This window comes from Microcaecilia unicolor, chromosome 2, assembly GCF_901765095.1.
Source record: "Microcaecilia unicolor chromosome 2, aMicUni1.1, whole genome shotgun sequence".
Taxonomy (NCBI): Eukaryota; Metazoa; Chordata; class Amphibia; order Gymnophiona; family Siphonopidae; genus Microcaecilia; species Microcaecilia unicolor.
The window spans coordinates 316,540,867-316,567,687 of NC_044032.1; the positions used below are offsets into that span (position 1 = coordinate 316,540,867).

The 26,821-nt window shown below is 47.8% G+C and overlaps 1 protein-coding gene across 2 annotated transcripts in view; it reads right to left on the reverse strand.

The window, feature by feature from the left end:
* The window catches only part of FSD1L (fibronectin type III and SPRY domain containing 1 like), a 525,899-nt gene that overhangs the window by 444,095 nt on the left and 54,983 nt on the right, over nucleotides 1-26,821 (reverse strand). The gene's annotated exons all lie outside the window — the stretch shown is intronic.

Genomic DNA, 26,821 nt, shown 5'->3' on the forward strand with positions numbered 1-26,821 from the left:
CTTAGTAACTTCTGTATGTCTGCCGAGAAATTGGAGAACCTCAGATTGCAAACAAGGTCAGGCCTCTTTTGTTCCATCTCTATCCGCCGTTTTTGCTCTGTTCAGACCTTTTGTAATGCAGTCTCTTGGATAACCTCTATCCTTGAACCTTGAAGCCACTGGTTTTGCTTGATGCTCAAATTTGGAGTAATTGCTACATGGAGGGGCATAATGGAACACGAACGCCCATCTCCATGGGCGTCTATCTCCGAGGACAAGTCCGCGAAGGGGCGGGCCAGATCGTATTTTTGAAAAAGATGGGCATCCATCTTTTGTTTCGATAATACAGTTGGTGCCGGGCAAATGCATCGGATTGGGCGGATTTGAGCTGGGCAGTATCGGTTTTCAGCGATAATGGAAACCGAAGGCGCCCAAGCTCAAAAACGAACAAATCCAAGGCATTTGGTCATGGGAGGGGCCAGGATTCGTAGTGCACTGGTCCCCCTCACATGCCAGGACGCCAACCAGGCACCCTAGGGGGCACTTGTAACAATTTAAAAAATAAAATACCTCCCAAGTCCATAGCTCCCTTATCTTGAGTGCTCAGCCCCCCAAATCCCCCCCAAAACCCACTCCCCACAACTCTACACCATTATCATAGCACTTATGGCTGAAGGAGGGCACCTAGCTGTGGGTACAGTGGGTTTTGGGGACGGTTTGGAGGGCTCCCATTTACCAGCACAAGTGTAACAGGTGGGGAGGGGGGGATGGGCCTGGATCCAGCTGCCTGAAGTAACATAGTAACATAGTAGATGACGGCAGAAACAGACCTGCACGGTCCATCCAGTCTGCCCAACAAGATAAACTCATATGTGCTAGTTTTTTGTGTATACCTTACCTTGATTTGTACCTGTCTTTTTCAGGGCACAGACCGTATAAGTCCGCCCAGTACTATCCCCCGCCTCCCAACCACCAGCCCCGCCTCCCACCACCGGCTCTGGCACAGACCGTATAAGTCTACCCAGCACTATCCCCGCCCCCCAACCACCAGCCCTGGCACAGACCGTATAAGTCTGCCCAGCACTAGCCCCGCCTCCCAATCGTCTCTGCCACCCATTCAAGGCTAAGCTCCTGAGGATCCCTTCCTTCTGAACAGGATTCCTTTATGTTTATCCCACGCATGTTTGAATTCCGTTACCATTTTCCTCTCCACCACCTCCCGCGGGAGGGCATTCCAAGCATCCACCACCCTCTCTGTGAAAAAATACTTCCTGACATTTTTCTTAAGTCTGTCCCCCTTCAATCTCATTTCATGCCCTCTCGTTCTACCGCCTTCCCATCTCCGGAAAAGGTTCGTTTGCGGATTAATACCTTTCAAATATTTGAACGTCTGTATCATATCACCCCTGTTTCTCCTTTCCTCCAGGGTATACATGTCCAGGTCAGCAAGTCTCTCCTCATACATCTTGTAACGTAAATCCCATACCATCCTCGTAGCTTTTCTTTGCACCGCTTCAATTCTTTTTACATCCTTAGCAAGATACGGCCTCCAAAACTGAACACAATACTCCAGATGGGGCCTCACCAACGACTTGTACAGGGGCATCAACACCTCTTTTCTTCTGCTGGTCACGCCTCTCCCTATACAGCCTAGCAACCTTCTAGCTACGGCCACCGCCTTGTCACACTGTTTCATCGCCTTCAGATCCTCAGATACTATCACCCCAAGATCCCTCTCCCCGTCCGTACCTAGCAGACTCTCCCCGCCTAACACATATGCCTCCCGTGGATTTCTACTCCCTAAGTGCATCACTTTGCATTTCTTCGCATTGAATTTTAATTGCCAAACCTTAGACCATTCTTCTAGTTTTTTCAGATCCTTTTTCATGTTTTCCATTCCCTCCGGGGTGTCCACTGTGTTACAAATCTTAGTATCATCCGCAAATAGGCAAACTTTACCTTCTAACCCTTCGGCAATGACACTCACAAATATATTGAACAGAATCGGCCCCAGCACCGATCCCTGAGGCACTCCACTACTCACCTTTCCCTCCTCCAAGCGAACTCCATTCACCACCACCCTCTGGCGCCTGTCCGTCAACCAGTTTCTAATCCAGTTCACCACTTTGGGTCCCATCTTCAGCCCATCCAGTGTATTTAAGAGCCTCCTGTGGGGAACCGTATCAAAAGCCTTACTGAAATCTAAGTAGATTACGTCTATAGCACGTCCACGGTTCAATTCTCCTGTCACCCAATCAAAGAATTCAATGAGATTCGTTTGGCACGATTTCCCTTTAGTAAAACCATGTTGTCTCGGATCTTGCAGCTCATTTTCTTCCAGGAAATTCACTATCCTTTCCTTCAGCATCGCTTCCATTACTTTTCCAATAATAGAAGTGAGGCTTACCGGCCTGTAGTTTCCAGTTTCTTCCCTATCACCACTTTTGTGAAGAGGGACCACTTCCGCCATTCTCCAATCCCTCGGAACCTCTCCAGTTTCTAAGGATTTATTAAACAAATCTTTAAGAGGACCCGCCAGAACCTCTCTGAGCTCCCTCAATATCCTGGGGTGGATCCCATCCGGTCCATGGCTTTGTCCACCTTTAGCTTTTCAAGTTGTTCATAGACACTCTCTTCTGTGAACGGTGCTATATCCACTCCATTCTCAAATGAACTTTTGCCAGACCATAGCGGTCCTTCTCCCAGATTTTCTTCAGTAAAAACAGAACAAAAGTATCTATTTAGCAAATTTGCCTTTTCTTCATCATTATCTACAGAGCGGTTTGCAGTATCTTTTTGTCTCACAATTCCCTTTTTAGTCACTCTCCTTTCACTAATATACCTGAAGAAATTTTTGTCCCCCCTCCTTACATTTCTAGCCATTTGTTCTTCCGCTTGCGCTTTCGCCAGATGTATCTCTCTCTTGGCTTCTTTCAGTTTCCTCCGATATTCCTCCCCGTGTTCCTCATCTTGAGTTTTTCTGTATTTCTGGAATGCTAACTCTTTAGCCTTTATTTTCTCAGCCACTTGCTTGGAGAACCATATCGGTTTCCTTTTTCTGTTGCTTTTATTTACTTTCCTTACATAAAGGTTTGTGGCCCTATTTATAGCTTCCTTCAGCCTGGACCACTGTCCTTCCACCTCTCGTACGTCTTCCCGGCCTGTCAGCTCCTTCCTTAGGTATTCCTCCATTTTGCTAAAGTCAGCACGCTTGAAATCCACTGCACCCACTAACAACTGCTCCAGGGACCTGCATACTGCTGTGATGGAGCCGGGTATGACATTTGAGGCTGGCATACAGGCTGGTAAAAAAAGTTTTTAAAGTTCTTTTTTTTTCGGTGGGAGGGGGTTAATGACCACTGGGGGAGTCAGGGGAGGTCATCCCCGATTCCCTCCGGTGGTCATCTGGGCAGTTGGGGCACTTTTTGGGGACTTGTTCATGAAAAAAAAGGGTCCAGAAAAAGTGACCCACATTCTCGCTTGGCCGATAAAACGCCCCAGTCCCGCCTTCAACACACCTCCGACACTCCCCCGTTAACTTTGTCCGTTCCCGTGACAGACTGCAGTTGGAGGCGCCCAAAATCGGCTTTCATTATACCGATTTGGGCGCCCATGAGAGAAAGGCGCCCATCTCCCGATTTGGGTCGAAATATGGGCGTCTTTCTGTTTCGAAAATAAGCCTGATAGTCTTCTAAGTCAGAGAAACTGAGAGTAAAGTAAATTTTCTTTTAGGCTTCTATTTTGATAACTTTGAAAATGAAGAAAATGATTTTTATCGATTGGCTTTCTGTATATTGTAGTAGTGAAATTGTAGGCATTCTTCTTAATGAGGATATCTAGGAAGGGGATCTCCTTTGTATCGTAATTCATAGAAAACTTGAGATGTTGATTTAAACCGTTTAGCCATGTATGGAATACTTTAAGTTTGTCTATGCTCCCCTTCCACAGTACCAATATATCATCTATATATCTCCTCCAAAACCTTAGTTCTTCCTGGTATGGGTGATTTTCTAAGAATTGGTGCTCAAAAAAGGCCACATAGAGGATATTGGGGGCCATGCTCGCCTCCATTGCTGTGCCTCTAATTTGTTTGTAATGAGTGAGCATGGCACTGGGACTTATGAAGCAGACAATGATAATTATGTTTCATGTTTTAATGCTTATTATATTTATGTAGATGCTTACCACTTTATCGTGTAGGTATTCTTCTATGAGTACATTCTCTATATATTTATATATATTTTTTTTATAAATGCTTTTTATACTTCATGTTTCCATTAATGTAGATGCTTAGGAGGTCACGTGATGCGCTGGGAGCGGTAACAGCATAGAGGCTGAGCTCCGGGTCCCCGCTCCTCTTATTTCACGATAAATACCTGAATACAGCTGCAAAACCGGACTCTAAAGTAAGACCCAGACTTTCGGAGTGTGCATGGAACATTTCTTGCTCCCCATGCCGGCTGGAACGTCTAAACGAAGTGTAGAGGTGGAGAAGGGGAAGCTATCACCCTCTCCCGCGGAGCCCAAGATGGCGGATGGCGGGCGGGAAGTACGCGATGAATTTTCAGAACGGCAGCTCACTCAGTTGACCACGGCGGTAGTGGCGGCTCTGGAACCGAGATTCCAATCGCTGGCAAATCAGCTGGGGAAGATGGACGCGAACATGGCGGAGCTATCAAAGCGAACCCACGAACTAGAACAAAGGGTATCGACTATGGAGGACACGTGCAACGTTCACCAGCCACGAATGGCGGAAATGGAACAACAGCTCAGGTCGCAGGCCAAGAAAATGGAAGATCTTGAAAATAGAGCGCGACGCTCAAACCTGAGGCTGGTCGGTATCCCCGAATCGATTGCCAAGAAAAGTCTGGGTCCCCTCCTGGAAAAGTGGTTGCAGCAAGAATTTGCTCTCTCGGATAGCAGTGGGGGGTTTTGCATTGAGAGAGCCCACAGGCTGGGGAGATTACAAGTAGAGAAACAAAAACCCCGTGTGGTCATCATTAAAATCCATAACTACATCCACAAAGAAGAGATCATGCAAGGATTTAAATCAAAAAGGGACACTCTACAATACGATGGAAGGTGGATTTTAATTTTCCCTGATTACTCTGCAGGCCTGCAGAAAAAGAGACGACGGTTTCATCCAGCATGTTCGGCGCTGGCGGAGAAGAAAATTCGTTTTGCCCTGACATACCCAGCGATTCTTAAAATTCAGAAAGAAGGGAAGTGGAGCTCCTTTACCTCTGAGAAAATGGCCATGGACTATATAAACAGAGAGCTGGGCCAACAAGAGGCGGTTCCATGAACTATGATCTGGTATGAGACTAACTGGATTTTATTTTGTTGGGACACAGTGTTCTAAATAACTGGTGGAGATGAATACTAAATATGGACATTTAGAAAGCGGTTTAATATTGAGTTTTGAAAGTTGCAGTAAGTAATGGGGTTAAAGGGGAGCGGGGACCCTTGCAGAGAGGTGACCTCGGTGACGACAAATTGGCGTCACTCTCTCGTAGCTACGATAAGGGACATAAGGGGGGGATAGCAAGTGTTCAGAACAAGTTACGTTGGGACAGGGAAAAGGGTTCGGGGCGGGTGGAGGGTCGGGTGGGATTGTGGGCTGCTACAATTATGAATATGGGGCGACAAGCTGCGAAATCTTAACTTGGTGGGGAAGAGACAGGTTTCCTAAGACAACAGTAAAAAGGAGCAATTGGGTGCCGGGGAAGGGCTGGGGCCCTGGCACTGACTTATATACAGTTAGGGTTCTACTGATGGAACATTTTGTGTGTTGGCTCTTCTAACTATAAAATAGTTACATGGAATGTGGGGGGAATTTCCTCCCCAATAAAACGGAGGAAGATCCTAACACATTTGAAGAGGATGAGAGTGGACATAGCCTGCATACAAGAGACCAGGCTCTCTGACGCAGAGAATCAGAAATTACAGAGAGCCTGGGTGGGGCAAGTGGACTATGTGTCATCTGGTAAGAGAAAGGGGGGAGTAGCGATCTTATACCGCAAACACCTGGCCTGTACATCTGAGGTCATAATGCGGGATGATAATGGGCGCTATCTGTTAGTCAAACTAAATCTGCAGGGGTCTGAAATATTCTTATCATCTGTATATGCACCCACCCCCTCCAGACTTCTTTTCAGAGCTATTGCGGGTCCTGTTACCTTATAGGGATAAGAGGTTAATAATTACTGGGGATATGAACACACTGATGAACCCAAACATGGACTGCACAGGCAGTCAGAATGTGGGGGCTGAGAGTTACGGGGACCAAGGGATCCTTCCATCGTTCACCACGGTTCTCGGGATGGTGGATGTTTGGAGGTCCCTGTTTCCAGAGGTAAGGGACTACACTCACCGATCTCGGGCCCATGGGACCTGGGCCCGTTTAGACTATCTGTTTATATCAGGCCCGCTTTTCTCAAATGTAACAGCAGCTGGCATAGAGCAAGAGCTGATTTCAGACCACTCCCCAGTGTGGTTTCAGTTGGCAGACCAAACAAAGTCGGGCAGCTAGGACATGGAGATTCCCTAACTACTTAATTAAAGATGTGGCTTTTGTGAAGTTTTTGCACCAAAAATGGGAGGAATTCTCATTACACAATCAACAGCATAAATCTGACCCGACTTTGTTTTGGTGCACAGCAAAAGCTGTGATGAGGGGGAAAGTTATCTCCTATGTAGCAGCGAGACGACGGAAAGTAGCAGCTAGCATTATTAATTTGTCAGATCGGCTGGGGGGGGGGGGGGGCAAGCGCACATACTTAAATTCCCCGACTCAAGTTAACAGAGACAATTATGAGGCTCTCCAGGCCACCTTAAATTCGTTAATACACGAGCAGACCCAAAGAGGCCTAATATATCAAAAGTACAGATTACACAAACACGGCAATAGACAAGGGAGTGTATTGGCAAAGTTAGTCCGGCCATGGGCGGGGAACCGTACCATCACGGCCCTGAGGAATAAAGAGGGAGAGTTAAGGAATAAAACAACTGACATTTTGCAAATTGTACAGACACATTTTCGGGACCTTTATAATTCAACTAGTTTGCCCCCACAGCAAGCAGTAGAGGCACTCTTAATCAGGGCAGGGATGCCAAAGTTAACACCAGAGGCTCGGGCGCAATTAGCTCAGCCTATACAACCGAGAGAGCTCCAGAGGGCTATTGGTGGCTTGAAGCATAATTCAGCGCCGGGGATTGACGGTTTTTCTGGAGAGTTTTATAAAGCATTACAATTGCCTCTGATTCCGACTTTGTTAGATTACTTTCAGGAAGTGACAGAGAGAGGGGAGTTCCCGAAACATGAAAATACGGCCCTAATCACGCTGCTACTAAAGCCTGGGAAAGTGGCGTCAGACCCTGATTCCTACCGCCCAATATCGCTCATCAATGTAGATATTAAACTACTTGCCAAGATTTTGGCCAACAGACTGGCAGAACATATTCCAGTTTTGGTAGGCCCTGCACAAGTGGAATTCGTACCCAAACGTCATTCGGTTTCACACGTTCGAAGGATCCTCCTTGCCATGGCACATTGCAAAAGTAATAATGACCCCCTTATGCTAGTGAGTTTAGATGCCTCAAAGGCATTTGATCATGTCAATTGGGGATACCTGCTACAGTTACTGGAATGGGTGGGACTCCCGGGAGAGGCCATGCAGATTATTTGGGTGCTTTATACAGGACTGGGGGCACAGATCATAGCAAATGGAAATCGATCGGAATGGTTCCCCGTCAAGCAAGGAACGAGGCAGGGGTGTCCTCTGTCCCCGTTCCTCTTCGATCTCTCGTTGGAGCCCCTGATAAGGCTTTTGAATGGGTCTGGGGAGATTAGGGGGGTACAGATGAGAGGGGAGGAGATCAAAACCCTAGCTTATGCGGATGATATCCTTCTGGTTTTGCGTGACCCCCGGCCCTCACTGCAAAGTGCCCTAGAAGTTCTGAAAGAATATGGTGAGCTATCGGGATTTTCTTTAAACCTACAGAAGTCTTGTGCCTTAGCAGTAGATGACGTTGTACGTGAGAGGTGGCAGGGAATCTTTCCGCTGCAATGGGCAGATCAGGCTTTAAAGTATTTAGGAATAATGATCCCATGGGACATGACCTCCCTGTACAGAATTAATGTAGGTCCACTGATGGAAAGTACGAAACACAGATTATCCCTGTGGCAGACCTTGCCATTATCTCTATGGGGGCGTATTGCTCTCTTTAATATGCTTCTAGCCCCGAGATGGCTTTATCTTTTTCAGCAATTACCTCTGTACTTGAAAGGAAAGGATGAAAAAGCCCTAGATAGACAGATTCAGGGGTTTTTGTGGAAAGGGAAGCGCCCTAGACTGCCGATGACAGTGATCACAACCCCAAGGGAACAAGGAGGGATGGGACTCCTGAGTGTGCGGAATTTATCAATTGCCAGTGCGATGCGTCATATCAATGATTGGTATCGGGGTACCCAGGAGTTCTCTGTCACTGAAGTTGAGACTTCTATCTTTCCGGAGATACATTTCAGTTATTTATTACACTCAGGCAACCGATTACCTACATTAGCGTTTCAGAAGCACCCCCTGTTGCAATCACTTAGAAATACATGGCGGTGGGTGTGTAGGAAACATTACTTTACGGCAAAAACCACTCCTTTGCTACCTATCTAATATAATAAAACGCACCCTCAACGTTCTGAGGACAACGTTCTGTGAAGCCATGAAGCCATCTGACGTCACTCCCAGGCTGAAGGGTTCGTGGATTTGTGGTGTGAAGCCTTCAAGCCAGCCAGCCGTCTCTGCCCCACCCTCGCGTCAAACGTCATGACGTCGAGGGCGGAAAAAAAAACCAAAACAAATCCGGAAGCGAAGCGTCAGGGAAGGAGGCGGCGCTCCCGACGTCTAGCCTTCCCTTCGCTGTGTTCCGCCTTCAAAAGAAGGCGGAACACAGCGAAGGGAAAGCTAGACGTCGGGAGCGCCGCCTCCTTCCCTGACGCTTCGCTGCACGAACCGCCACGGAGGTAAAGTTAAAAAGAAGAAATAAAAAAGGGATGCGAAGGGGGGGGGAGAAGAGGGCGGGCCAGGCTGGGACATGGGAGAGAGAGGAGCATGGATGCGAGGGGGGGTCATGGAAGGGAGAGAGGGGACTTGCTGGAAAAGGATGAATGGAGGCGGCAGGGGACAGAGGAGCATGGATTGGGAGGGCAGGGCTCAGGGAGAGAGGGGAATTACTGGAAATGGATGAATGGAGGGGGCAGGGGACAGAGGAGCATGGATGGGCATGGATTGGGAGGGCAGGACTCAGGGAGAGAGGGAAATTGCTGGATAGGGATGAATAGAGGGGACAGATGGGCATGGATGGATATGGATTGCAGGGCAGGCCTCAGGGAGAGAGGGCAATTGCTGGATAGGGAAAAATGGAGGGGCCAGGTGACAGAGGAGCATGGATGGGCATGGATTGGAAGGGCAGGACTCAGGGAGAGTGGAATTGCTGGATAGGTATGAATGGAGGGGACAGATGGGCATGGATGGATATGGATTGCAGGGCAGGCCTCAGGCAGAGAGGGGAAATGCTGGATAGGGAAAAATGGAGGGGCCAGGTGACAGAGGAGCATGGATGGGCATGGATTGGAAGGGCAGGACTCAGGGAGAGGGGAATTGCTGGATAGGGATGAATGGAGGGGACAGATGGGCATGGATGGATATGGATTGTAGGGCAGGCCTCAGGCAGAGAGGGGAAATGCTGGATAGGGATGAATGGAGGGGGCAGGGGACAGAGGAGCATGGATGGGCATGGATTGGGAGGGCAGGACTCAGGGAGAGAGGGAAATTGCTGGATAGGGATGAATAGAGGGGACAGATGGGCATGGATGGATATGGATTGCAGGGCAGGCCTCATGGAGAGAGGGCAATTGCTGGATAGGGAAAAATGGAGGGGCCAGGTGACAGAGGAGCATGGATGGGCATGGATTGGAAGGGCAGGACTCAGGGAGAGGGGAATTGCTGGATAGGGATGAATGGAGGGGACAGATGGGCATGGATGGATATGGATTGCAGGGCAGGCCTCAGGCAGAGAGGGGAAATGCTGGATAGGGATGAATGGAGGGGGCAGGTGACAGAGAAACATGGATGGCCATGGATTGGGAGGGCAGGGCTCAGGGAGAGAGTGGAATTGCTGGAAAAGGATGAATGGAGGGGGCAGGGGACAGATGGCCATGGATTGGGAGGGCACGGCTCACACTCTCTCTCTCATATACAATGTCTTTCTGACTCTCACTCTCACACACTCTGTCTCACACTGTATCACATTCACTCTCTATGTGCCACACAGTCACTCACACACTCGCTTGGTCTCATACACTCACTCTCACAGAGAATCTGTGTCTCACACACACTCTCTCTCTCGCCCACACACACACACTCTCTCTCACACTGTGTCTCACATACACACACTTGCACACACTCTCATTCTCACACACACACACACTCTCTCACAAACACACTCACACCCAGACTCACTCTCTCTCTCACACACTCACACTTTCACTCTGACTCTCAAACTGTCACTCTCACATACACTCTCCCAAACATACACACTCCGAGAAAAACCTTGCTAGCGCCCGTTTCATTTGTGTCAGAAACGGGCCTTTTTTACTAGTTATTAATAATCCTGATTTTCCACCGGGACAGGGTAACAGCATCTTCAGACAATGGGCAGTGCGAGGTATCCTTTATTTGTCACATGTAGTTAATGAAGAGGGGAAAATAAAACCCCTTCAGACACTGGTGGAGGAATTCGGTATACAGGGGGGACATTACTTTGAACATTTTCAGTTGAAACATTACATAACATCCCTGTTGTGGACCGACCTAACAGAGGATGTAATAGACACTCTGACAGAGACATACTCACTGGGTGCTCAGTTATCAGTTCCCCTCAGGTTTCACCACCAGCAACTAAAAGGATTCCACCTCTGAAATAGATTATGTGCGCTTGGCCCGAGATTGGTCAACAGATTTGGAAGCTGCAATCACGACCGACATATGCAAGGATTTTATTAAAAAACTATATAGGTTGCAATTGTCGGTCATACAGTGTGAGAGACTATAAAGATTTTTATTAAGAACATACAGTGGTGGAAATAAGTATTTGATCCCTTGCTGATTTTGTAAGTTTGCCCACTGACAAAGACATGAGCAGCCCATAATTGAAGGGTAGGTTATTGGTAACAGTGAAAGATAGCACATCACAAATTAAATCCGGAAAATCACATTGTGGAAAGTATATGCATTTATTTGCATTCTGCAGAGGGAAATAAGTATTTGATCCCCCACCAACCAGTAAGAGATCTGGCCCCTACAGACCAGGTAGATGCTCCAAATCAACTCGTTACCTGCATGACAGACAGCTGTCGGCAATGGTCACCTGTATGAAAGACACCTGTCCATAGACTCAGTGAATCAGTCAGACTCTAACCTCTACAAAATGGCCAAGAGCAAGGAGCTGTCTAAGGATGTCAGGGACAAGATCATACACCTGCACAAGGCTGGAATGGGCTACAAAACCATCAGTAAGACGCTGGGCGAGAAGGAGACAACTGTTGGTGCCATAGTAAGAAAATGGAAGAAGTACAAAATGACTGTCAATCGACAAAGATCTGGGGCTCCACGCAAAATCTCACCTCGTGGGGTATCCTTGATCATGAGGAAGGTTAGAAATCAGCCTACAACTACAAGGGGGGAACTTGTCAATGATCTCAAGGCAGCTGGGACCACTGTCACCACGAAAACCATTGGTAACACATTACGGCATAACGGATTGCAATCCTGCAGTGCCCGCAAGGTCCCCCTGCTCCGGAAGGCACATGTGACGGCCCGTCTGAAGTTTGCCAGTGAACACCTGGATGATGCCGAGAGTGATTGGGAGAAGGTGCTGTGGTCAGATGAGACAAAAATTGAGCTCTTTGGCATGAACTCAACTCGCCGTGTTTGGAGGAAGAGAAATGCTGCCTATGACCCAAAGAACACCGTCCCCACTGTCAAGCATGGAGGTGGAAATGTTATGTTTTGGGGGTGTTTCTCTGCTAAGGGCACAGGACTACTTCACCGCATCAATGGGAGAATGGATGGGGCCATGTACCGTACAATTCTGAGTGACAACCTCCTTCCCTCCGCCAGGGCCTTAAAAATGGGTCGTGGCTGGGTCTTCCAGCACGACAATGACCCAAAACATACAGCCAAGGCAACAAAGGAGTGGCTCAGGAAGAAGCACATTAGGGTCATGGAGTGGCCTAGCCAGTCACCAGACCTTAATCCCATTGAAAACTTATGGAGGGAGCTGAAGCTGCGAGTTGCCAAGCGACAGCCCAGAACTCTTAATGATTTAGAGATGATCTGCAAAGAGGAGTGGACCAAAATTCCTCCTGACATGTGTGCAAACCTCATCATCAACTACAGAAGACGTCTGACCGCTGTGCTTGCCAACAAGGGTTTTGCCACCAAGTATTATGTCTTGTTTGCCAGAGGGATTAAATACTTATTTCCCTCTGCAGAATGCAAATAAATTCATATACTTTCCACAATGTGATTTTCCGGATTTAATTTGTGATGTGCTATCTCTCACTGTTACCAATAACCTACCCTTCAATTATGGGCTGCTCATGTCTTTGTCAGTGGGCAAACTTACAAAATCAGCAAGGGATCAAATACTTATTTCCACCACTGTATATACCACCTAAGAGGGCTGCACGTGTGATAGAGTCCTGTGATGGGACCTGTCCTAGGTGTGGTAGAGGGGAGGCAAGTATAGGTCACATGTTTTGGTTGTGCCCCTTAGTAATGGAGTTCTGGGGTGAGATCACTCAAGCATTACAACAAATGTGGGGGTGCACCGTGGTCTGTGATCCCCTCCTATTGTTTTATAAATACAAACTTTCGGGATTGCCACCCCAGGGGTTCAAGCGTTTTGTGTGTTTGGCGACATTATATGGGATCTCCACCATTTTGAAGTTTTGGCTGTCCGACTCGAAGACTGCATTGGTCTACTGGAGAACACAGTTACTTTATCAGATGAAACTTGAAAGATGCGGTGTCCACTCACTGGATACTGAATCGGGTGAGAAATTTCGCATACAATGGGAACCGTTGTGGCTGACCTTGCCTTCCAGAGGCCGCAGCTATATCTTGAACATCTAAGCAGCTCACAAGGGGAAGGGGAGGGGGGTAGGGGGGGACTGTCACATGGGAAATACGATTTATTGCTTGTACAAATTTCAAGGTCAAGATGTATTTCTATATAAAGACATCATATTTTGCTAATAAGTTGGGGAAGGGGAGGGAGATGGGTAGTTTCGGAAAATGTTAAATGAGATGATGCACAGACAAGTGTAGATTTGGTTCAAGGTGGTTACTGCTATATACATTGTACTTGGATTAGAAGATTGTATTATTTCCTGTTTGTGCGATGTCATCAATAAAAATTATTAAACATAATGTAGATGCTTATTCACTTTATTGTGTGTGTTCTCCTATGAGTACTTTTTATATTTATGCTTTTTATATTTTACTAGTAAAAAAGCCCCGTTTCTGATGCAAATGAAACGGGGGCTAGCAATGTTTTCTTCTGTGTGCATGTGGGAGTGTGTGTGTCCCTGCCCTCTGGCCTCTCTCCCCTCCCCCCTCTGAGTCCTTCACTGTTACAGAGCCAGCGATTTGATTTCGTGCTCTGCTGTTTTCCTTCACTGACTGTGTTACAGAGAGGGCGGGGCAGACACTCATAGGGAAACCGGATATCTTGCCCCCTTCACACATCCGGCTGGAGGCTTCATAGAACGTTGGGGTTGCCTTTTATGTTTAAAACAATTTTATTGATGCTTCAGCATATCGAATCTTAGCAATACATTTCACTATTCAAATTCCACTAACAAATCTTGCTGGATAGGCTTAACACAAAACAGCATCAAAAAGGTTTTTAACATTTTCTCCCCTATCCCCCCAACTATCCCCCTTCCCTCCCATCCCGACATAGATTGTGGTTCAACATTTATACTGATGACCAACCAACCAGAACACTTTTAACAGTATGAATATACTAAGATTCCAATATGAAGATATATACAATAAAGACAAAATGATGCAGTCTGTCCTCAAACTTTTAACTTTCATCCCCACCTTGTCTTTCTGTTTTTATGTTTAAATGATTCCTAGTATTCTGGACCACCTTGCAGCACTTAAACCACAATCTTACAGAATACAAGTGTGTTAACCAACCATTTTGTACATGCTCAACATACTACAATCAACTATCCAAGTGAAGTCAACCAATTTTCTCCCCTCCCCCAACCTCTATAGGAATGATAACATCTGTCTCTTGAGTAGCTAGTGTGCCATCATCCCACTCTAGGCCATCTCTTTTCCAGTAACCAATTATCACTCTGCTGTGCCAGGCCGCGCGGGGTCTGGACTCTGATGAGCCCCACGCCACTGGCAAAGACTTCTCTTAGGAGAAAGCGTGGTCATGATGGCACCAGACATAAACCACCGTCCCTACAATAGGGAAAACCTCACTTCAGGATTATAACCGCTCCTTCCCCCCCCATCCCTCTCCCCCCCCACCCCCCCCCCCCCCCCATCCCATGCCATGTCATAACCCATCGTTTCGTTTCTGTTTAAGCGTTCAAAATTCTACTGCGCGCCACCGCGGTCAGGGAGTCCCAAAATGGGGACCAAGTCCGGCAAAAAAGGTCACCACCAGGGGTGGATAAATCACCCACCCCCCGGCGCTCCAACGCACAAAATACAATCATGTATGAGCGCCATTGCTGCAATGTTGGGCTATCTCTCGTTATCCAATGGTGAAGAATGCACTTCTTACCAATTAACACTGCTTTTTTCAAAAAGGCCCTTAGCTCTCCCGATAAAAAGGGAGACACCCTAAAGACTTCAAACAATTGTAATGGCGATAGTCGCCAACTGACCTCCCACATTTGAGAGACATGTTTATTTACCTGGCGCCAAAATCCCAAAACCCTCGGGCAACTCCAAAACATATGTCCCAAATTCGCCGAGGGCTGGGCACACTTTAAGCATTCATCCACGGCCTGAATAGTTGCCCGGTATGCTCGATGTGGAGAAATGTACATCCTCAATAAGAATTTGTAATGGATCTCCTGCAGCGTCACATTCTCCGACACTCGCCACCTGCCCAGGAGACATGTCTTCACCTGATCTCTCTGTAGATCCAGCGCCAACTCCCCCTTCCAGCTGTCCAATACTTTATCATAATCAATGTCCCCTAAGTGTTCCCGTAACGTATTATGATAGTATTTCAGGGGAATCACTAGCTGAGCATCTAAACCCAAAATAGTCAAGAGTATTTCCCATGTCTGCGGCGTCAGCGCTGTTGGTGGTAGAGATCTTAAATAATGACGCAATTGGAACATGGAAAAAAAATTCACCTTTGGAACTCCATATTCCTCTTGCAATAGTTCTGATGTTTTAAGTGTTCCATCTTCCTGATATAGTTGATGCAAATACTGCAATCTCTTAGCTGCCCAGGTGGTCAAATCTAATGAGATAGATCCCGGTATAAAGTCTTTATTACCCTGAATCGGCAACAAGGGTGACGCCTCCGCTTCTAGGCCATAAAAATGACATACCCAACGCCATGCCCTCCGCACGGATAGCAACAACGGTGCGAAAACCGGAGGGGTGCACAACCTCCCCGGTCGCGCATGTAACCAGGCACTAAAGTGAAGGGGGGCAAACAATCGCGTCTCCATTTCTGTACAAGAAAAATAAGAGGATCCTCGAAACCAATCGGTCAAATGGCGCATGTTACTAGCTATCGAGAAAAGCTTAACACTTAACAGACCCAAACCACCCTGGGCGCGTGGAAGAAAAAGCTGTGAGGCCCTTAACCTAGGGCGTTTGCCCTGCCACAGAAACCGCGTCACTAGCTGTGTTACTAGTTTATCATCGCTATCTTTGAAAAATAAGGGCAGCATCTGTAAAACATAAAGCCACTGAGGGATCAAAATCATATTGTATAAGGCGATTCTGCCCATGAGAGACAAGGAAAGCGAAAACCACCCCTGCAGAGCTTGTTGAGTGCGTATTCGCAGAGGCTGGATATTAACCTCGTACAGGCGTGTTAAGTCTGCTGTAATCAATACTCCCAGATACTTTAAAGGGCCAGTGGACCATGTGAGCGGAAATTCCCCCTTCCAAGTCTCTCTAATCTCAGGTTGAACAGGGTAGGCAACAGACTTCCGCAGATTAAGTGTAAATCCAGAGTAGTAACTAAACTCTGCTATAACATCCAAGAGACTAGGTAATGATTTATGTGGATCAGTCAAAGTCAGCAGTATATCATCCGCAAAAGCCAATGTTTTAGTCGCAAACGAAGGACCATCGAGCCCCGAAATCTCAGTGTCTCTTTGTATTGTCCGCAACAACGGTTCCAAATACAACAAGAACAACAACGGTGATAACGGGCATCCCTGTCGCGTACCACGAGCTATGGGAAACGTGCCAGAACGCAGGCCATTTACCATCAAGGAGGCTCGGGGATCACAATAAAGAGTTGCTATCGCCTGCCCATACCAACCAGTTAGGCCTACATATTCCAAAACCCCAAATAGATAGTCCCAGCACACCTTGTCAAACGCCTTTTCGGCGTCTAGACTCACCAATAACAACGGTTTTTCCTGGGCTTGACTGTGTGCGATTGCGAGACATACTTTACGTACATTAATAGACGAGTGTCTGCCTCGCACAAACCCCACCTGCCCCTCGCCCACCAAGTTGGGCATGTGAGGTGCCAAGCGGTCTGCCAACACCCTAGCCAGGATCTTTAGATCTACATTGATGAGTGATATGGGCCTATATGACTCCGGGTTGTCAGATGGCCTTCCCGGCTTTGGAATAAGCGTAATCAGTGCTTCGTTGGCGTGGCAGGGGAGCGCTCCCCCAATTATAGATTTTTCAAAAAAGGACGTCAAGGCACCAACAATCTGGGGTAACATACATTGATAATATTCTGATGTATACCCATCAGGGCCAGGCGCCGTGCCTCTCTTCAGAGACTTGATCACCGATTGGATCTCCTGCGCTCTCAAGGGAGCATTTAACTGACCCTTCACTGCTTCTGATAATTGTGGTATACCCGAATCTTCCAGATAACTTACTAGTGAAGGACCACTCTGGGCCTCCAGAGCTGCATATAAGGAAGCGTAAAAGTCATGGAAAAGTTGCAATATTCCCGTTAGACTATTCTCCTGAGTCCCGTCTGGCTTTCTCAAGGAAGGGATAAACCTATTACCACTCCAGCTCTTTACCACTCTGGCCAATAGCCTACCTGTCTTGTTGCCATACCTATGGAAAGCAAATGAACGGTGGAATAATTGTTTCTTAGTACGTTCATGAATAAGGGCGTTTAATGCTGTAAGTGTGGAAACCATCTCCTCTCGAAGCAATTTAGAAGGGGCCGCAAGATATCTGCGTTTAGCTATCTGATACTTATGTTCCAGCTGGATTACCCCCTGGGCCATACGCTTCGCCCTTGCTGACATATAGGAAATTATATCCCCCCGCATTACAGCCTTCGACGTTTCCCAGTATAACTGCGCCGTAGGCTCATGCACCACATGGATGTCTGCAAACAGCGCCCATTTTTGTCTAAGGTAATCTTGAAAGTGGGGGTCCCCCGCCAAATAGGACGGGAAACGCCACTGGCGTCCCTTTAGCCGCGCCGCTCCCAATTCTATGTCAGCCCAAATCAAAGCATGATCTGAGACCTCCATGGGGCCTATCTCAACCCGGGAGACTTCTGGGAAAAGACTAGCATCTAGCAAGATGTAGTCTATCCTTGACCATGTACCGTGAGCACGAGAAAGATGAGTATAGTCTCGGACACTAGGGTTCATCAGGCGCCAGGGGTCTACTACGTTTAACGTTTTACACAGATATGGTAACCCCTTGCCCCTGCCCAGCGCCACTCCCGCTCCCGGGGCTGATCTGTCCCATTGCCCATCCATTACTTGATTAAAGTCTCCCATGAGAATCCACGGTGCAGCTGAATATTGCAACCCTAGTCGTGTGATGTGCTGGAAGAGGGAGTGGTCATACACGTTCGGTCCATACACATTAAGTAAGAAAATCTCTTGGCCCATTACATTTAAATGCAATAGGAGATATCGTCCCTGAGTGTCACTAACCACCACCCGTGTTGTGCATTGCAAGCTCTTATGGATGAGTATCGCCACCCCTCCCTTCTTCCCCTGCGCAGATGAATAAAAGCAATCTCCTACCCATCTCTGTCGCAGTTTCAGGTGCTCTGCATCCGACAATTTAGTCTCCTGTAAACAGGCAATAGACACGTTGTGACGCTGCAGGGTCGTTAAAATTTTTGAGCGTTTTACCGGGGAGTTAATACCGGACACATTCCAAGAAATTAGTCTCGGTATCTGAAAATTTACCTTAATCTCCCGTCATTCTCCATTGATACCTTCGAGGCAGCAAACCAAATAACACCCCGGGTGCCCAGCCCCCACCCAGAGGTCCTGACTCTCCCCCTCCCTGCAGTAGCGCGCTATCACATATACATACTTAATAATGTTATTCCATGGCATTTCCTTCACCCAAATCACGCTCAACTTCCCATTGCCACCTATTCCCCCTCCCCCCTTCTTGCCCACTCTCCCACCCTTCCCCCTTACATGCATCTCTATCTCCTCCCACCCCCCAACCCCTCTTCGCTTGCCCACTTTAACCTTACTAGCCCCAACTATGTAGAAGTCACAAAAATGCGAGGACCCCCAACCCATCCCGCACCCCAGCTTTCTTCATAACTGTCTATTACAAACAGTCAAAATTCTGGGAGGGCATCCACAAAGTGGGTCTCCCAGATTCTCCGTCACTTGCCACTGGCCAGTAATGCCTTCATTTTCTGTCAAAGGCAGAAAACCAAATCAAGCTGGATCCCTGGCTTCCTCCAGGTTTTTATTCACAAACTGCAGTGCCAAATGGTCTGAAGTAAAGGTAACCCATTTCCCTGTATGATGGATTTTCAAGGTAGCAGGGTACAACAGCAGGAATCGGATTTTCTTGGTCACCAGGGTTGTACAGATTGGATGGAATTTCCGCCTTCTCTCCTGGACGCTAGCCGAGTAATCCTGAAATATGTGGATGCAGGATCCTGCATAAGCCAGGGAATCTCGTTTCAGTCTATATCCCTGCAGGATCTCATCTTTGTGGATGTAATTATGAACTTTAATGATAACCACCCTGGCTCGCTGTGTGTTCTGTTGTTGTCTCCCAATCCTGTGAGCTCTCTCAATACAAAATGGGCCCCTGCTATCTGACAATGCAAATTCTTTCCGGAGCCACGCTTCTAAAACTGAGCCTAAGTTCTGATCAGGGATATTCTCAGGCAAACCCACCAACCTGAGGTTGTTGCGCCGGGCTCTGTTCTCCATATCATCTATTTTCTCTGCCTGTTGTGTCAGCCGATCTTGTAGGCTTCTAAAGTCAGGCTCTCTGCGTTGCCAGTTGTCCTCCAAATCAGACACCCGTTTTTCCACTTCTGCAGCACGTCCCGTCAGATCCGCCAGGATTCCATCAATTTTCCCGAATTGCCCCTCCAGCGACGCAAACCGAGGTTCCAGCGCTGCCCCTACTGCAGCAACCAGCTGGGATAATTGGCGCGGCGAGAATTCAGCTTCAGTTTTCGGCGAACCCGGCGCCATCTTGGATTCGCCGCTCAAAGCCGCCGGCTTTTCTTTTTCGCTTTTCGCTGTCTTCCTTAGGGCTCCGGACGGCATGGAGACAAGAAATTGTTCCATGCAAGTTCACAAAGCTGTGGGGACTTGTGTTTTCGGCGTTGGACTGCTTGTTGCGTTAATCCGCGAGTGCAGAGCGAGCGGGGGTCCCGGAGCAGTGCAAAAACGTGGCTACTGCTCGCGACGCATCACGTGACCTCCTGGTGTTGCCTTTTATATAGAGAGATGTTTGATTGTAATTTATATGTTTCATTAATAGACCCTGAGGCAGGCGTTGTTCACGCTGAAACACGGCCCGTGTTGGGTCTGATTTAAATAAAGGACTCCTGTTGTCTTAGTCTTGAAAGCCCAGCTGTGCTTTTTCTTTGATAACTAACTGTATAAATATGCACATGAAAAGATTAGCCAGTGAAGATCATCTCAGAATTCCATGAGACCTGTTCCATTTTGCCTGTAGCTACAATTACATAGCGCAGTGGATTTTCCCAAGTCCATCTTAATAATGGCTTATGGAGTTTTCTTTTAGGAAATAATCCAAACCTGTTTTAAACCCTGCTAACCTAACTGCTTTTACCACAACCTCTAGCAACAAATTCCAGAGTTTAATTACACATCGAGTGAAGAAATATTTTCTCTGGTTTGTTTCAAATTTATTATTTAGTAGCTTCATTGTGTACCTCATAGTCTTATTACTTTTGGAAAGAGTAAACATGCGACTCATGTCTACTCATTCCATGTCTACTCAGTATTTCATAGACCTCTATCGTATCCCCCCTCAGATGTTTCTTCTCCACGCTAAAGAGCCCTAGCTGCTTTAGCCTTTCTTCTCAGGGAAGATCCCTTTTATCATTTCTGTTGCCCTTCTCTGTGCCTTTTCTAATTCCGCAATACCTTGAGATGTAGTTACTAGAATTGCATACAGTATTTGAGGTGTGGTCGCACAACAGAGCAATACAAAGGCATTATAAAACATTTTCATTTTTGTTTTCCATTCCTTTCCTAATAATTCTGAACATTCTATTTGATTTCTTAGATGCCACTGCATATTAAGAGGGTTTCAACCTATATCATCAACGAAGACACCTAGATCCTTTTCCTGGGTGGCAACTTTGTGTAACCTTGCATCATGTAGCTATAGTTTGGGTTCATCTTTCCCACATATATCACTTTGCACTTGGCCACATTAAACCTCATGTGCTATTTGGATGCCCAGTCTACCAGTCTTGTAAGGTCCTCTTAAAATGTTTCACAATCCTCTTGCAACTTAACAACTTTGACCAACTAGAGGCATTCCAGCAATTTTTTTGTGTAGGACAATTGAGGGGATTTAAGGCTTTGCCCTCACACAAGACAGAAACCTCCTTCACTTAAATGAGTAACATCTCTTAGTAGAGTCTTTCCTAGAAGCCATCAAGATATGGGAGACTCCCTCCAGCAAATCCAAGGTTTCAAATTCTATGTTTATATCATTCAAGCTTTGGGGGCCAGGGATTGGAGGTTGTTTTGCGTGATGAGGGTCAGAAAACAGTCCCATCTCCATAGATCTTTGGAGGATAACTCCAGAAGAAGAGGGAATCAGATCTGCCTCAGCCAGCAATGCACAATTAAAATCATAGTTCCCTGGTCTTGCTTGAGTTCAGTAAAGTCTTCTCTATGAGACATATTGGACAACACACATACAAAAGACACTCTCTCAATGCAGGAGAAAGGCATCTGATGCTAGTCTGACATGTGATCTAAGCCTGCAGAACTGGGGCACCTTGTTGTTGAGGTGAGAGGCAAAAAGCTCCACCAAGAGGGGGCCCAACTCTTGGAAGATCTTGCAGGCTATGCTCATATTGAGAGACCACTTGTGCAGTTGCAAAACCCTGCTCAGACTGTCCGACAGGCAACTGTCCTTTCCTGGGAGGTATGTGGCTCGGGGGTCCATCCCATGAAGGAGGGCCCACTGCCACATCCCCACTGCTTCCTGACACAAGTGGTAGGATCCCATATCTCCCTGATTGTTTATAAAAAGCATGGCAGAAGACATCTCCTTGATAAACCCAGTGAAAGAAAAGTCCCTCGGGTGAAAATTTTCATCTCTCTTGAGGTGGTGACTGATCAGAAGGTATCCCCCATTAGAATCTGAATCACATAAGCAGTCTCATTTAGACTCTTCACCATGCCCCCTCAACATCACCGAGGTACAGTCCTAATCGCCAACTCTGGGAAAGCTTCCTTCCCCCAATATCAAGCGCAGTACTGTATGAATCAAGGTCGACAGCCATCAAGATGCTGGAATAGAGAATCTCTGCATCGGTATGGAAGGAGCCTCAGGAAGAATCTGAGCTGGATCAGCAGTTGGTGCAAGCACCCTCGATGCCTTAGCGGTGTGCCCTTGCAGCATCCACACCAGCTCCTACCTGAGCATGGCTTGGAACTGCTCATCAAAGGAAGGCATCGACAAAGGCACGGGAGCAGGGATCCTGGCTGCTGGGAGACTTCTGCAGTGGTACTTTTTCCAAGGAGGGGAAGTGCTGATGCCCCAGCATCAAAATATGTGAAAAATAAAGGAATCTTCAAGGGCTGAAAAACTTAAGAAATTAAAAAGGAAATTGAAGAAAGGGTAAATTTAAAGGAAAAATTATCTGAAGGAAGTTGAAAAACTTGCACAAGAAGGCCCGGGGGGGGGGGGGGGGGGGGGGGGGGGGGAGAAGTACAAATCACACTGTGAGGAGAACATGAAAATACGTCCTCCCTGATGTGTGGAAAAACAAAGACTGAGGGACCACGCTTACATGTTGGACGGTAAGGCTAACAGCACATGTGCAGAAAGACACTGCTAGAAAATTCTTCAACTTGCTAGTTAGCGTCCGCACTGGCATCTGTCAGATAACGTCACCCAGACGTGAGAATACGACAACCTGCTTGTCTTCGGAGAATAAGGTATTTTGCAGCAAAGAAGAAAAAACATTGTTGCACATATAAAAATTAAAAACCTCTTTAAAACACAGCAGTGCTTTGGTTTTGTGTCTGGCAAAGTGGAAACACAAAACGAAGGTGTTGCACATGATTAGAATGTTACACTTAGTTCTCAGCTCTGGGAGGGCTGATCCATCCCAGCACTGTCAGATGACATCACTCATTTATTTATTTTTTTGCATTTGTGTGTCGGACCCAAATATGAAAGCGCAAAACCCATAAGAGAGAAACTTCACTGGCTTCCACTTAAGGAGCACATTGCGTTCAAGATCTGCACGATTGTACACAAAATCATTCATGCAGACGCCTCAATCTATATGGCTCAACCTCGTGGGCCTACCTCCCAGAAACGCCACAACATCCTCCTGCAAATTTCTCAACCTGCACTACCCCAGCTGCAAAGGACTTAAATACAAGCTGATGCACGCCACTACCTTCTCTTACAAGAGCACACAGAAATGGAATGCACTACCTACAAACCTGAAAGCAATCAAAGAAACAACTATGTTTCGAAAATCTCTGAAAACATTCTTCTTCAACAAAGCCTACAATGAAAACCTATAAGCTCACTAAGTCCACCCAATTATGAACGCACACCCTCTAAAACTACCTTATCACCTATCTTCCTTCTTCCCTCTCCCTTCCTTAAGCAATACACAGTACTAATCCTGCTTGCTCCAGTCAACCTGATCCAGCTTCCCCTGCTCGATCCAGTCCATCTGCATCAGCTTGCTCCAGCCCGCCTGATCCAGCTTCCAGCCCATCTGCATCAGCTTGCTCCACCCCACCAGCTTGTCCAACTTGCCTGCTCACTCACTCCCTACCTCTCTCACTACCTATGGCCCCCTTTCACATTCTATTCCTCGCCCTATCCCTCCCCAATCTCTTCCCCCTCCCTCCGCTGTTTATCACCCATCCCTCCCCATCCTGCCCACTACTGTAATACCCTACCTACCCCTATCCCCCACCACCTCACCATCCCTACTGTCCTCTTCCTCCTTCCTAGCTCTTAACCTCCAACACCTCCTTCCTGCCATGAACCCTTCCCCATTCCTCCTCTACGCATCCCGCCTTCGTCGCCCTACCTCCCCCACCCTTCTCCGCTCTCTCTTGCTCCTTCTCCTGCTATCCGTGGGAGACATCAATCCCAACCCAGGTCCACCACACATGTCCTCGTCTCATCTATGCAAACGTTCCCGCGATATCTCCAATCTCATCTCCATTCCCCTCCTCCCCCCTTCCTCCCTCCCCTTCTCGTGTGGAATGCCCACTCAATCTGCAACAAACTTACCTTCACCCATGATCTCCATCTCCCATTCCCTCCATCTGCTCGCCTATAACCGAAACCTGGCTCACCCCCGACGACTCTGCCTCAGTTGCAGCCCTTTGCCACGGAGGCTACCTTTTCTCCCATTCGCCCCGCACGGCTAGCCGCGGTGGCGGCGTTGGCCTACTACTTTCGCCCTCCTGCAGTTTTCAACCCCTCCTCCTACCACAGTCTCACTGCTTCTCATCCTTTGAAGTCCATTCCATCCATCTATTCTACCCGCTGCCACTCCGAGTTGCAGTCATCTACCGCCCCCCTGATAAGTCCCTCCCTTCCTTCCTTACTGACTTCGATGCCTGGCTCTCCGTTTTTCTTGAGCCCTCATACTCATCCCTCATTCTTGGTGACTTCAACATACACACTGATAACCCATCCGACTCATACGCTTCTCAATTCCTCACCCTAACTACCTCCTTCAACCTCCAACTGAGCTCTACCACCCCTACTCACAAATCTGGTCACTGTCTTGATCTCGTCCTCTCTTCTACCTGCTCGCCCTCTAATCTCTGCGTCTCTGCTCTTCCCATTTCTGACCATCACTTTCACACTTCATCAACCTCCCCCTCAGTCCCGCCCAACACTAACCACTACCTCCAGGAATCTCCAGGCTGTTGACCCCCCCACCTTATCCGCTAGTATCCCCAATCTCCTCCCGTCCATCACGTCCTCCGAGTCCGTCGACAAGGCTGTTTCCAGGTACAATGCCACTCTCTCCTCCGCCCTAGACACCCTTGCACCGTCTGTTTCCCCTCCCACAAGGCGCACTAATCCCCAGCCCTGGCTTAACCCTTGCACCCGTTACCTTCGCTCCTGCTCCCGATCGGCTGAACGCCTATGGAGGAAATCTCGCACCCATACTGACTTCATTCACTACAAATTCATGCTATCCTCCTTCCAGTCCTCCCTATTCCTCGCCAAACAGGACTACTACACTCACTTGACTAATTCCCTCAGCTCTAACCCTCGTCGTCTCTTCGCCACCCTCAACTCCCTCCTCAAAGTGCCCTCCGCTCCCACCCACCCCCCCCCCCTCACTCTCTCCTCAATCACTGGCTGACTACTTCCGCGACAAGGTCCAGAAGATCAACCTCGAATTCACAACTAAACCTTCTCCTCCTCTTCATCCTATCACCCACTCCCTCAACCAATCAACCCAGGCCTCCTTCTCCTCTTTTCCTGATATCACCGAAGAGGAAACCGCCCATCTTCTCTCCTCCTCGAAATGCACCACCTGTTCCTCAGACCCCATCCCCACCAACTTACTTATCACCATCTCTCCTACTATCACCCTCCCATCTGTCATATCCTTAACCTCTCTCTCTCCACCGCAACTGTCCCAGACACCTTCAAGCATGCTGTTGTCACACCTCTCCTCAAAAAACCTTCACTTGACCCCACCTATCCCTCCAACTACCGCCCCATCTCCCTCCTACCCTTCCTCTCCAAAATACTTGAAATACAAAATACAGCCGTTGCATTGATTTTCTCGCCTCTCATACCATCCTCGATCCGCTTCAATCTGGCTTTCGCCCACTTCACTCGAGAGAAACGGCATTAGCCAAAGTCTGTAATGACCTGTTCCTCGCCAAATCCAAAGGTCATTACTCCATCCTCATTCTCCTCGACCTATCCGCCGCTTTTGACACTGTCAATCACAACTTATTTCTCGACACACTGTCCTCTATTAGGTTCAAGGGCTCTGTCCTCTCCTGGTTCTCCTCTTATCTCTCCCATCGTACCTTCAGAGTACACTCTCATGGCTCTTCCTCCACCCCTATCCCGCTCTCTGTTGGAGTCCCTCAGGGTTCTGTCCTTGGACCCCTTCTTCTCTATCTACATCTCTTCCCTGGGCTCCCTGATCTCGTCTCATGGCTTCTTTATGCTGACGACACCCAGCTTTATCTCTCCACACCTGACATCACTGCGGAAACCCAGGCCAAAGTATCGGCCTGCTTATCCGACATTGCTGCCTGGATGTCCAACCGCCACCTGAAACTGAACATGGCCAAGACAGAACTTCTTGTCTTCCCACCCAAACCCACTTCTCCTCTACCTCCACTCTCTATCTCAGTTGATAACACCCTCATCGTCCCCGTCTCATCTGCCCGCAACCTCGGTGTCATCTTCGACTCCTCCCTCTCCTTCTCTGCACACATCCAGCAGATAGCCAAGACCTGTCGCTTCTTCCTCTATAACATTAGCAAAATCCGCCCTTTCCTCTCTGAGCACACCACCCGAACTCTCATCCACTCTCTCGTTACCTCTCGCCTTGACTACTGCAACCTACTTCTCACTGGTCTCTCACTTAGCCACCTATCCCCCCTTCAGTCCATTCAGAACTCTGCTGCACGTCTTATCTTCCGCCTGAACCGATACACTCATATCACCCCTCTCCTCAAGTCACTTCATTGGCTTCCGATCAGGTACCGCATTCAATTCAAGCTTCTGCTACTAACCTACAAATGTACTCAATCTGCAGCCCCTCTTTACCTATCAACCCTCATCTCCCCTTACGATCCTACCCGTAACCTCCGCTCTCAAGACAAATCCCTCCTTTCACTACCCTTCTCCACCACCGCCAACTCCAGGCTCCGCCCTTTCTGCCTCGCCTCACCCCACGCGTGGAACAAACTCCCCGAGCCCATACGTCAGGCCCCCTCCCTGCTCATCTTCAAATCTTTGCTTAAAGCCCACCTCTTCAATGTCGCCTTCGGCACCTAACCTCTACACCTCTACCCAGGAAATCTAGACTGCCCAACTTGACATTTCGTTCT